Genomic DNA, 12367 nt, shown 5'->3' with positions numbered 1-12367 from the left:
GTGATTTATATGACCATGATTTGGTCAGATAACAATTAACTTGTATAACTTATTTGTCCTAAACAGCTTGCATTAGCACTTTCAAATTATGAAAGTAAACCTGGTATTATAATTGAGTTATATGAGTACAATACCTTATATTAGAGTAGAATATATATATATTTATATATAATGTGTGTGAAGAATAAACTTACATTTGTATTCCATACAACTACATCTGGAATTAATCTGATTTTGTATCTATCTACAAAATTCTATACCAGTCAATTAAAAATAACCTTTTGAGTGACAAATGAGGCATTAAGTTGACTAGTAGATTCACTAATCTTATTGTTCTATCTTCTCTATATATTTCTATATTCACCCTTCTTTCTTTTCAACCCCTATCTCCAAACCTAAGAATGTAAAATAGGGGAAAAGAGAGACATTACTGAGTCTAAGACATCCTGTTTTCATGTGGAAATATATGCTACACTTTTTTGTTCTCCACTATTACTTTTGTGTTACTGGTTTAGTTTGCTGAGGAAATCTTAATATATGAGTTCTTCCACTTAGTTCATTCAAGTATTTGATTAATTTTTCAACAGTATCCAAAAACTGTGTTTCCTATATCAATTATGTGTGTTACTGACAAGATTTGATATTTAATAGAGAAATTGTGTGTCAATATATACACTTTTCTGGTGTTCTTAAAGAAATTTCATATAGTGTCAAACTTTCTTTTCATATATGTGTTTATTCTCAAGAAATCTGATTTCTTTGCATTTGATATAACTTTTCATGAATATTATTCTATACCTGGTCAAGGCATAATGAGCTACATACAAAGTTATTAAGAACATAGGACCTCATTTTATAACCCAATGCCAAATGTCAGCAAGAAAAACCAATTTTCTATCAGTATATAAAACCACTCTTGGAGGGGGAGGTAATCCCCCTCAGGAACAGTCATAGGGGAGGGGAATAAGGGGAAATTGGGAGGGAGGGAAGAATGGGAGGATACAAGGGATGGGATAACCATTGAGATGTAACAAGAATAAATTAATAAAGGAGGAAAAAAATACAAAAAAAAATAAAAAAATAAAACCACTCTTGGAATTATGGTGATATCAAGTATGCAGATGTACCTAATACTAGTGACTTTGTGCTTATTTCTCAGTTTTATTCTAAACATCTAAGCCACCTTTATCCTTTCACTCCTTTACATTCTGTCACACTTTAAAAACTGGTATGTATTGATGTATTTCTAAAATACATTAAAAGTGTTTTATTTTAATTATTTGCCTATGACCATTAGAAAATCAAATCTATAATTTTCTTCTTTACTGTATATCTTTCTTGTTTTATTATCAGTGGAATGCCTCCTTTGGAAAAAGTTCTCTAATTATAGAATAACTTGAGAATAATTGGTTCTCATTCTTTTCAAGTATTTTCTAGAGGGGCAAGTGAGGTGATTTAGTAGTTAAGAGCACTGGCTGGTATTCAGCAATAGTAGAATTTGATTCCCAACACACATATGATGGTTCTACTACCTATCTTGAGACCATCAGAACACCAATGAAGCACAAACGCCTGAGAAACACAGCAGGTTCTGGGAACACAGCCAATGCCATGAACAACCAGATGGCAAAGTCTACTGTAGAAAGACAATCGACAAAACCAGGTCAATATGGCTTGAACAGAATAAGACAAAACAAACAAAAGAGACACTGGATATCCTAATGTAGCTGAAACACAAGAAAGTGACCTTAAATCTATGCTTATGAAGTTGTTAGAGGCATTTAAAGACTAAATGAATAAGAGTCTCAAAGAAATACAGGAAAATACAATCAAATAAATAGAGGCCATCAAAGACCTACAGGAAAATACAATCAGACAGGTGAAGGAAATGAATAAAATTTGCTCAAGACATAAAAATGGAAATAGAACCAATAAAGAAAGCACAAATCTGAAAATCCTGGAGATGGAAGTTTTAAGAAGAGAACAGGAGTCACAGAGGTAAGCATGAACAACAGAATAAAAGAGATGGAGGAGAGAATCTCAGGCATGAAGATACAATTGAAGAAAGTGATACATCTGACAAAGAAAATTTTAAATAGAAAAAATCTTACAAGAAAACCTCCAAGAAGTAAAGGACAGTAGCAAAAGATGAAATCTAAGAATAACTGGAATAGAAGAAATATTCTAGACACCAAGGACCAGAATTTTTTCAAGAAAACCATAGAATGTGGTGCCTCATATTTGACCCCTGGAGGGGGAGACCTGGTGGCACTCAGAGGAAGGACAGCAGGATACCAAGAAGAGACTTGATACCCTATGATCATATAGAGGGGGAGGTAATCCCCCTCAGTCACAGTCATAGGGGATAGGAGTAAGGGGAAAATGGGAGGGAGGGAAGAATGGGAGGATACAAGGGATGGGATAACCATTGAGATGTAACAAGAATAAATTAATTTAAAAAAGAAAGTCATAGAAAAAATTTACCCAACTTAAAGAGATATCCTTAAACATGCAAGAGGTTTACAAAATACTAAGTATACTAGACCAGAAAAGAAATTCCAATAGCCACATAATGATCAAAATAGTAAATCTAGAAAACAAAGAGAAAATATTCAAGCTGGCAAGGGAAAAAGACCAAGTAGCATATAAAGGCAGACCTATCAGACTCAAACGTGACTTTTCAACAAAGATTATGAAAGCCAGAAGGGGCCTGAAAGATGTTACACAGAAACTAAGAGACCATACATGTTATCCCAGACTACTATTACCAGCCAAGCTTTCAATCATGATAGAGGGAGAAAAATCACCTATTCCATGACCAAACAAACTTTAAACCATATCTATGCACAAAGCCTTCCTACAGAAGATCATAGAAGAAAAACTCAAACCCAACAAGGTCAACTTGATCCAAGAAAACAGAGGATACAAATAACTTCATAACAGCAAAACCAAAAGAAGACAAGCACATAAACGTACTATCACTGTCAACATCACAGTAAAAGGAACTAACAACCATTGCACAATAAAATCTATCAACATCAATGGACACAGGTCTCCAATAAAAAGACATGGGACAAAAGAATGTATATTTAAACAGGATCTGTCATTCTGAGCATACAAGAAATATATGCCATCAACAAAGAGAGAAATTACGCCAAAGTAAGGAGATGGGAAAAGGTTTTCCAAACAAACAAACCAAAGAAGCAAGCTAAAATAGCCATATTGATAGCTAATAAAGTAGACCTCAACCAAAAATAGACAAAAAAGATGGGAAAGGACACTTAATTCTCATAAGAGGAAAAATTCACCAAGAGAGAATCTCAATCCTGAACATCTATGCTCCCAAATACAAGTGTACCCACAGTTGTAAAAGAAATATTATTAAAGTTTAAATTACACACTGATCCCCACACATCAATAGTAGGAGACTTCAACAACACATTTATACCAATAGACAGATCATTGAAACAGAAACTACGATTTTGGAGCGATGGTTAAGAGGTCAAGAACACTGTCTGTTCTTCCAACAGTCCTGAGTTCAATTCCCAGCAACCACATAGTGGCTCACAACCACCTATAATGAAATATATTATTCTCTTCTGGCAGGCAGACATACATACAGCCAGGATACTGTACAAATAATAAACAATTAAATTTTTAAAAAAAGAAACAAAAACTAAATAGAGAAATAATAAAATTAACAGAGGTCATGATTCATATGGGCCTAGTAAATGGCTATAGAATGTCTCACCCAAACACAAAAGAGAATACTTTTTTCTCAGCATCACACAAAATCTTCTCCAAAATCAACCATATAGTCAGTCAAAATACAAACTATAACTAATACAAGAAAATTGAATTGTCCTATTCTTTACCAGATCACCATGGATTAAGGGTAGACATCAACAACAACAGAAATAATGAAAAGACTACACACGCATGGAAACTGAACAACACCTGGCTCAATGACCACTGGGTCATGGAAGAAATAAAAAAATTAAAGACTTCTATAATTATATTAAAATAAAGGAAGAACATACACAAACTTATAGGACATCATGAAAGCAATGCTACAGGGAAAGTTCAAAGCACTAAGTGCCTTCATGAAGAAATTGGAGAGAGAGCTGAGAGATGACTCAGAAGTTAAGAGCACTGACTGTTTTTCCACAAGTCCTGAGTTCAATGCCTATTAACCATATTGTAGCTCACAGCCATCTATCATGTGATCTGATGCACTTTTCATGCCTGAAGGTGCAGAGGACTGTATTCATAATGACAAAAAAATAAATCTTTTTGAAAAGAGAATTTGGACAGAGACCCAAGGAGGCCTATATCTAGCCTGAGCAACACTCAGCTTAGAGCCCTCCTTGCTACTGACTCCATCTCTCTGACCCACCTAGGACACAGATAGCAGTTAGCCACCAGAGCCAGCAGAGCAGAGCTGTTGGCAGGACACATACCCCTTTGTCCTACATCCTGAAGAGGCCGGTGTCAGGTGAGCAACAGGCAGCACAAAGCCCTCTCTAATGCTGACTTCATCTGCTTGACCCACCTGGGACACAGAGAGCAGAGAGCAAATAGAGCCAGTGGAGGTGATCTGTTTCTGAGATCAAAGCTACATTGTCCCTCATCCCAAGGAGACCTGTGTCTGGCCCCTGCAACATTCAGGTTACAACCCTCTCTGGTGATTCCATCTGCCTGACCCAACAGGAATACAAATAGCAGTGAGACATCTGAGCCAGTAAATGTGAGCAGCACTTGGACCCAACCTCCATTTTCTGTCATCATGAGGAGGCCTATCAGGCTGAGAAATATTTACCTTCAAGCTCTCTCTGCTGATGACTCATGACCTGCCAAACCCACCTGGGACAAGACCTGCAGAGTGAACACCAGGCCTGCTAACACTAGAGACAACCTGATGGCTAGAGGTCAGCATAATAACAAAACCAACAAAACCCAAGCTGATGTGATACCACAGGAAACCAGCTTCCCTACCACAACAAGCCCAGAAGATACTGTTACACCTGAAGCACAAGAAAATGACTGCCAATCTGAGCTCATGAAAATGAAAAGAACTTAAAGGAGGAGACTAAATACAGGAAAATACATTCAAACAGAGGAAGGAGCTGAATAAACTCATAAAGAAATGAAGGAAAATACAATAAAAAGGGAGAAGGAAATAAGTATAACAGGTCAAGATCTAGAAATGAAACTAAAAGCAATAAAGAAAACACAATCAAAGGTAATCTAGAGAAGGAACACCTAAGGTAGAGAACAGGAACAACTGACACATGTATCACCAACATAATGCATGGCATGGAAGAAAAAAATCTCAGGTGTAGAATGTACAATTGAAGAGATTGAAACATCAGTAAAAGAAAATTTTAAATCTAAAAAGTTCATGACAAAAAACATCCAAGAAATCTGGGACACTATGAAAAGACAAAACCTAAGAATGATAGTATTAGAAGAAGGAGAAGACTCCCAGCTCTAAAACCCAGAATTTTTTTTCAACAAAGTCATAGAAGAAAATTTTTTCAACCTAAAGAAATAAATGCCTAGAAACATACAAGATGCTTAAAGAAGACCACATAGATTGGAACAGGTAATAATATCCTTCCATGGCATAATAATAAAAAAGTAAATCTATGGAGCAAATAAATAATATTAAAATCTACAAGGGAACAAGTAACTTACAATGGCATACCTATCAAAATTATACTCGACTTCTCAACAGAGACTCTAAAAGCTAGAAAGGTCTGAACAGATATCTTACAGCCCATGGATGCCAACCTAGACTGCTATTCCCATCAAAACTTTCAATCACTAGAAGTGGAGAAAACATGGTATTTCATGAAAAACACAAAGTTTAAACAGCACATAGGCACAAATTAAGCCCTACAGAATACTAGAAGGAAAACTCCAACTCAAGGAAGCTAAAGACAACCAGGAAAACACAAAAAATATATCAATGACACCACATTCACAAAAGCAAAAGAAAGGAAGCACTTAAATGTACCCTACCAGCATCATCAAAATAACAGGAATTACTAACTTTTGGTATTAATATCACTCAACATCAATGGCCTCAACTCTCCAAACACACCTCAGCAAAACAAATAGACATTACCTCAGAGGAAAACGATGGGAAAAGGTTTTCTAAGCAAACAGCAGATCCAAGACATAAGCTGGAGTGAACATTCTAATATCTAGTAAAAGACATTTTCAACCAAAATTAATCAAAAGACATGAGGGGGACACTTCATTCTCATCAACAGAAAAATGCACCAAGATGATGTCTCAATTCAAAACATCGATGCACTAAAGGCAAGGCTACCCACATTAATAAAAGAAACATTAATGAGGCTTAATCAAACATTGAACTGAACACATTAATACTGGGAGACTTAAACACCTCACTCTCACCAATGCACAGATCAAGACAGAAACTAAATGAAGAAATAAGGAAACTAACAGATGGCATAAATCACCTAAAAACAAAAGAATACAACTTGCTTTCAGCACCCCCAATGGAGCCTTCTCCAAGATCAACTATATACTTACTCACAGAGCAAGCTTCAACAAATACAAGGAGATTGACATGACCAGTTGAATCTTATCAGAACACCATGGACTACAGCTGGAACGCAAAAACAGAAACAACAGAAACCCAAAAGGCCCATGGAATCTGTAAAAAGTCTCTAGTTGAAGGACTCTGGGTCCAGGAGGAATAAAGAAATTAAAGATTTTCTCAAATTTAATTAAAACTGAAGGCACAACATACCAAAGCCATCAGAAACAATGAAAGCATTGCTAAGTGGAAAGTTCATAGCATTAAGCACCTGCATAAAGAAGGGAGAGATCCCATATTAGCAGATTAACAGCACACCTGAAAGCCCTAGAGCAAAAAGAATCAGACACAGCAAAGAGGAGGAGGGAAACTGGAAATAATCAAAATCGGGGCTGAAGCCAATGAATTAGAAACAAAAACAATACAAAGAATCAGTGAAATCAAGAACTGGTTTTTTGGAGAAAATAAGCAAGATAGACAAACCCTTACTCAAACTAACTAAAAGGAAGAGGGAGAGTATCCAAATTAACAAAATCAGAAATGAAAAGATAGACATAAAAGCAAACAGTAAGAAAACACAAAGAATTATGAAGTGTTAGTTCAATAGCCTGTATTCTGTAACACTGGAAAACGTAAAGGAAAGGGATACTTTTCTTGATAAATTTCATGTACTAAAGTTGAATCAAAGTCAGGTAAACAGTTTAAAAAGTCCAATAACCCCTAAGGAAACAGAGGCAGTCATCAAAAATCCCCCCCACCACAAAAAAAAACAGGGCCAGATGATTTTCATGCAGAATTCTACCTGACATTCAAAGAAGAGCTAATATCAATATTCCTCAATGATTCCATGAAATAGAGATAGAAGGAACATTGCCAAAATCATTCTGTGAAGTCACTACCACCGTGATATCTAAAGACTCAAGAAAGAACTGGGAATAGGCTTCCTCAAGACCCAGTTATTCCACTCCTTGGAATATACCTAGAAGATGCTCCAACACACAAGGACATATGCTCAACCATGTTCATAGCAGTGTTATTCATAATACCCAGAACCAGGAAACAGCCTAAATATCCCTCAGTTAATGAATGGATAAAGAAACTGTGGTACATTTTCATCATGGAATACTACTCAGCTATTAAAAACAAGAAAATCCCAAAATTTGTGGACAAATGGATGGAACTAAAAATGATCATACTGAGTGAATTAACCCAGAAGCAGAAAGACTCACATGGTATACACTCACTTATAATTGGGCACTAACCCCAAAAGCATGTCCCATGAAAGTCTTCACTTACCAGGGGTAGATGTGAGGACCTCCTATTGGGACTCTAGATGAGAGAAGTATAGGATAATGGGGAAACAGAAGGATCCAGAGGGTCCTAGAAACCTATAAGAAAAACATCATTATAGGCGGACCTGTGTCCATGGGGGTGTGCTCAAAGTAGTGAAACAACCAAGGACAACACATGCAGTAAACTTCAACCCCCTACTCAGATCTTCCCAATGGACAGATCATTATTCACAGTTGAATGGAAAGCAGAGACTGATTCTGACACAAACTCTGGTGCCTGATATTTGACCACATCTCCTGAGGGGAGGCATGGTAGCACTGAGAGAAAGAATAAGCAAGCTACCAAGATGAGACTTGATAGCCTAAGACCATATGTTGTAACTCTGCCTTTTAGTTAGTTTGGCTTAAGATTTTTCTCTCTTGTTAATTTTTCATTGTTTTGCTGGTTCATTGTACTGTTCTTTGTTTCTAATTTATTGATTTCAACCCTGTGTTTGATTATCTCCTGCGGTCTAGCCCACCTGAGTGTGTTGGCTTCTTTTTCTTCTACAGTATTCAGCTATGATATTGAATTGCTACTATGAGATCTCTTCAATTTCGATATAAAGGCATTTAGTGACATAAACATTTCCTTAGCACTGCTTTCATTGTGTCACATAGGTTTGGGTATGATGTACACTCATTTTTGTGAATTCTAGGAAGTGTTTAATTTCTTTACTTATTTCTTTATTGACTCAATTCTTATTGAATTGAGGTGTTTGGGTGCTATGTGTTCTCTTTTGGTTGAAATCCAATTTTAAGCCATGGATTGTGGTCTGATAAAAGAGGTTATCCATTTCCTTGTATCTGTTGATGTCTGCTATCTGGACATCTTTATTGGAAGTTTTGTAGAAGACTCTCTGAGGTGTTAAGAAGACTGTATCTTCTTTTGTGTGCTGAATGTAATGTAGATATCCGTTAAGTCCATCTGATTCCTAAAATCTGTTTAATTATTTCTCCATTTAGTTTCTGTATCGATAATCTGTCCATTAGTGAGAGAGGGGTGCTGAAGTTTCCTACTATTAATGTGTAGGGTTCCCTGTGTGATTTAAGAGTTAGTATTTTTCTTGCTTTGGGGGCACAGATGTTCAGAGTGGAAACATCAGTTACTTTGGGGTAATGTCTACTTTTTTGCTAAGGTGTATTTCTTGTGTGCATCAGGCTGGTGGGTACTGTTTTCCACCCATTCTATTAACTTTTTTATTGGGAAAATGAGTGTATTGATGTTGATATCTTAATCACTAATAATTATTAATTCTTGTTGGTTTAATGATGATCATGCTGTGTGAGTGTGAGTGTTTGAGTGTGTGTGCTTCCTTTCTACTTTTGCTGGTGTATAACTATTTATTTCCTGTGTTTTGTTGGATGCAGGTAGCCTCCTGCATTTGGAGTTTTCATTCTCATCTTTTCTGTAGGGCTAGGTTTGTTGCTAGATATTGTTTCAATTTAGTTTTTCTTGAAATATCTTCTTTCCTTCATCTATGGTGGTTAAGAGTTTTTATGGTTACTGTAATTTTCAGATGAAATTCTGAGAGTTCAGCCTTTGTATGTTGGTAACATTTCCTGTGGCAGCTTTTAATATTCTTTCTTTCTTCTGTAGACTTAGTGTTTGATTAATGTGTGCCAAGACGATTTCATTTTCTGGTCCAATTGAAGTGGTGCTCTGTAAGCTTATGGTATATTTTCAGGCTTTATATTCTTCATTTTGGACAAATTTTCTTCTATGACCTTCTTGATAATAATTTTTGTTCCATGGACCTGGACATCTTCATTTTCTTTATTCCTATTTCTTTTAGATTGGATCTGTACATAGCATCCCAGATTTCCTGGAAGTTTTGTGTCAGAAACTTTTTAGGTTTAGAATTTTCTTTGTCTTGTGTATCAATTTATTCTTTTTCTTTTTTTATTAAAATTTTATTATTTGTCACATATACATTTATATTATTACATGTATATAAAATGAACTACTTATAGCAAGAATAACCTTGACACAATCAGCAATTACATAAATGTTACATTCTTAGTTTTTTGACTATTTGTATTTGACAGCCTTGAAGAAAACATATTTCCTATCTTGGTGCATCTAAATTTCCTAATATAACCAATATCTATCATATCTCATCGCTATCAACTTAAAACATCTATCTAGACCTAAAAACATCTTAACCCATAAACAACTAAGCTGCATTGTAAAACTAAGCTCCCTGGTCTTCAACTCCATATGAAGCTTGAGAAGGAATAAAATTGATTATCTGTGTATATGAGATGTTCAGGCAAGTAGCTTTCCAAATGAGAAGATGATCGCAGAGACAATTTGCTAACAGAATGGTCACCCAAAACCCTCTATAACATTGGAGCATCATCTTCAACCTTCTGGCCCGATATATCTGACAGACATATTTGTGAGGCAGGAACTATGGAGGACTTGCGTATCCTGTCTTGGCAGAGTTTGGCTCTAGACTCATCCTGCATCCAAGTTTGCCCTTTTTAGGCAGAATTCTGTCTGTGGTAGAAAAGAGGACATTTTCCCAGTGGCCTGTTTGCCAAATTTGAAGCCATCTCAATAAAGAGGTACTTTGATGCTCACCATCCTCTTTGAGTTAGGCTGGGTATTGTCAGGAGTTAACCTTTCTCATTGTCAGTGAGTCTTTAAAATAATTAAAACATTTTAAATGACATATTGTGTATGCCTCTGAAGTCTTTGAAGACCTTGTCTAACTGTTTTAAATATTTTCCTACTTTCTTTTTAATCTTCACATTATTGAGAGGCTGTATATGGTTTGTGTAACAACTGAAGACTGTTGCTATACTACCTGATATTAGCCTAAGGTTTCCTTGCAGTGTTTCTACACTCCATGAGCCCAACCTGGGCATAGGCAATGATTTTTTAGCCTCTCAAAAAACTGGTAATTCAGAATCCACATAGTCATCATTAATATAACTGCCAGCTTCTTAAAACTGCTGAAAGACTTATGTTGGTATGATGTGCCAATCCCTCCTGGCAAAATTGCCTCTACGACATTGTAATCACCAGGAACATTTACTGTATTTATATTTCATGGGGAACGATTCATCACATAGAACAGACCCTGATATTAAAGAGATATGAACCCTCTTAAAATTGCCTGGCATAAAACTTGACAAATACAAATCTTGTTTGGGAGTATTTCCTTCCCACATGGGATATCATAGAGCCACAGGTGATATTTACTACCTAAATGATGTACCCAAGTCACTGCTCTTACCTAAAATAAAAAGAATCAAGGAGAGAAAAGATCCTCTTCCAGTTTTTTACTATCACAAGCATAGTTTGCCAATGCTTAGGAACCATTAAAACAAGCCCACCTAAAACACACTGACTCTTATTTGCCAACCAAGTCTGAGATTCAGGGTCATAAAGCCATCCATACCTCACATCTCATGAAACACTACTCAGTAGGAGTGTTTGTCATCACAATGAGAATGGGTAGATAAATAATGAACAGATAATTTAATGAGACTAGGGGAATTTTGAAAGTTCTGCCTAATGTTTCTAGTGTGAGTTGAAACTGAGAGCTCCAGTGTGGACTGCAGGTTACAGCTTCTTTATCTGGCAAATGTATGCATAACTTTTGCTCCACCAAACCTCATATGAAATATGATGTATGTACATGAGTAAGCATAACACAGACACTTGTCTGTATTGTTTATTTCATAATATACAAGATATGATATCAAATTTAATGGCATTAACAGATGGGCAAATAAAAAATCATATCATCCAAAATTGTGTGATTTTTTACCTTCATATAACATAGTCAATTTTCTATTCATGAAACATTATTAGAATTTTGAAAGTTTCATTAAATGTATTACCTCTTACATCTCACATATTTACAAACTTATTTTTAATTAAATAATATAACTATTATATAGATACTTTAAAATTAGCTTCTATTTAATTTGATTAAATTTATTTTTGGTTAAAACCCAAAATCAAAGATGAAACTAAACAAATATAACTACTAGGTCCATACTTTTATAGACCTATTTGAATTCAGATAAAAAGCACATGGTGGTCTATATATAAATAAAGGAGTTGTTACTAACCTGGAAAAAATAATGGTATCATTATCAGGAATTGGGGAAGAAATAGGAAGGCATCATGTCAAGGTATACAGTAAAACTTGGAAAATTCAGCATTTTCATAGACTCTAGTTTCATTAGTGTATGTGTTGTGTCTGTGTGTGTATTAAGTGTCTGCTGGTGTGCCTATGTGACATATGCATTTTTATACAAATAAAGTAGGACAAGTATTATTTGAGAATTGCAAAGATATAGAGAAGTTAAGGGTGGAGTATTATGTAAAGCCAGTGGGAAGAAAATATCATTATCACACTGGCAATACAGACTCTAAACTCCAATAAAGAATAGATTACTAGGAAAATGGTACAGGAAAAGTGTATACATTAAACCCATATTTGTT

The sequence above is a fragment of the Acomys minous genome (genome assembly GCF_964271855.1).
Source record: "Acomys minous genome assembly, chromosome: 10".
In the NCBI taxonomy this organism is placed as follows: domain Eukaryota; kingdom Metazoa; phylum Chordata; class Mammalia; order Rodentia; family Muridae; genus Acomys; species Acomys minous.
The sequence above is the reverse complement of the archived record's forward strand: the minus strand, read 5'-3'. Positions refer to the sequence as shown.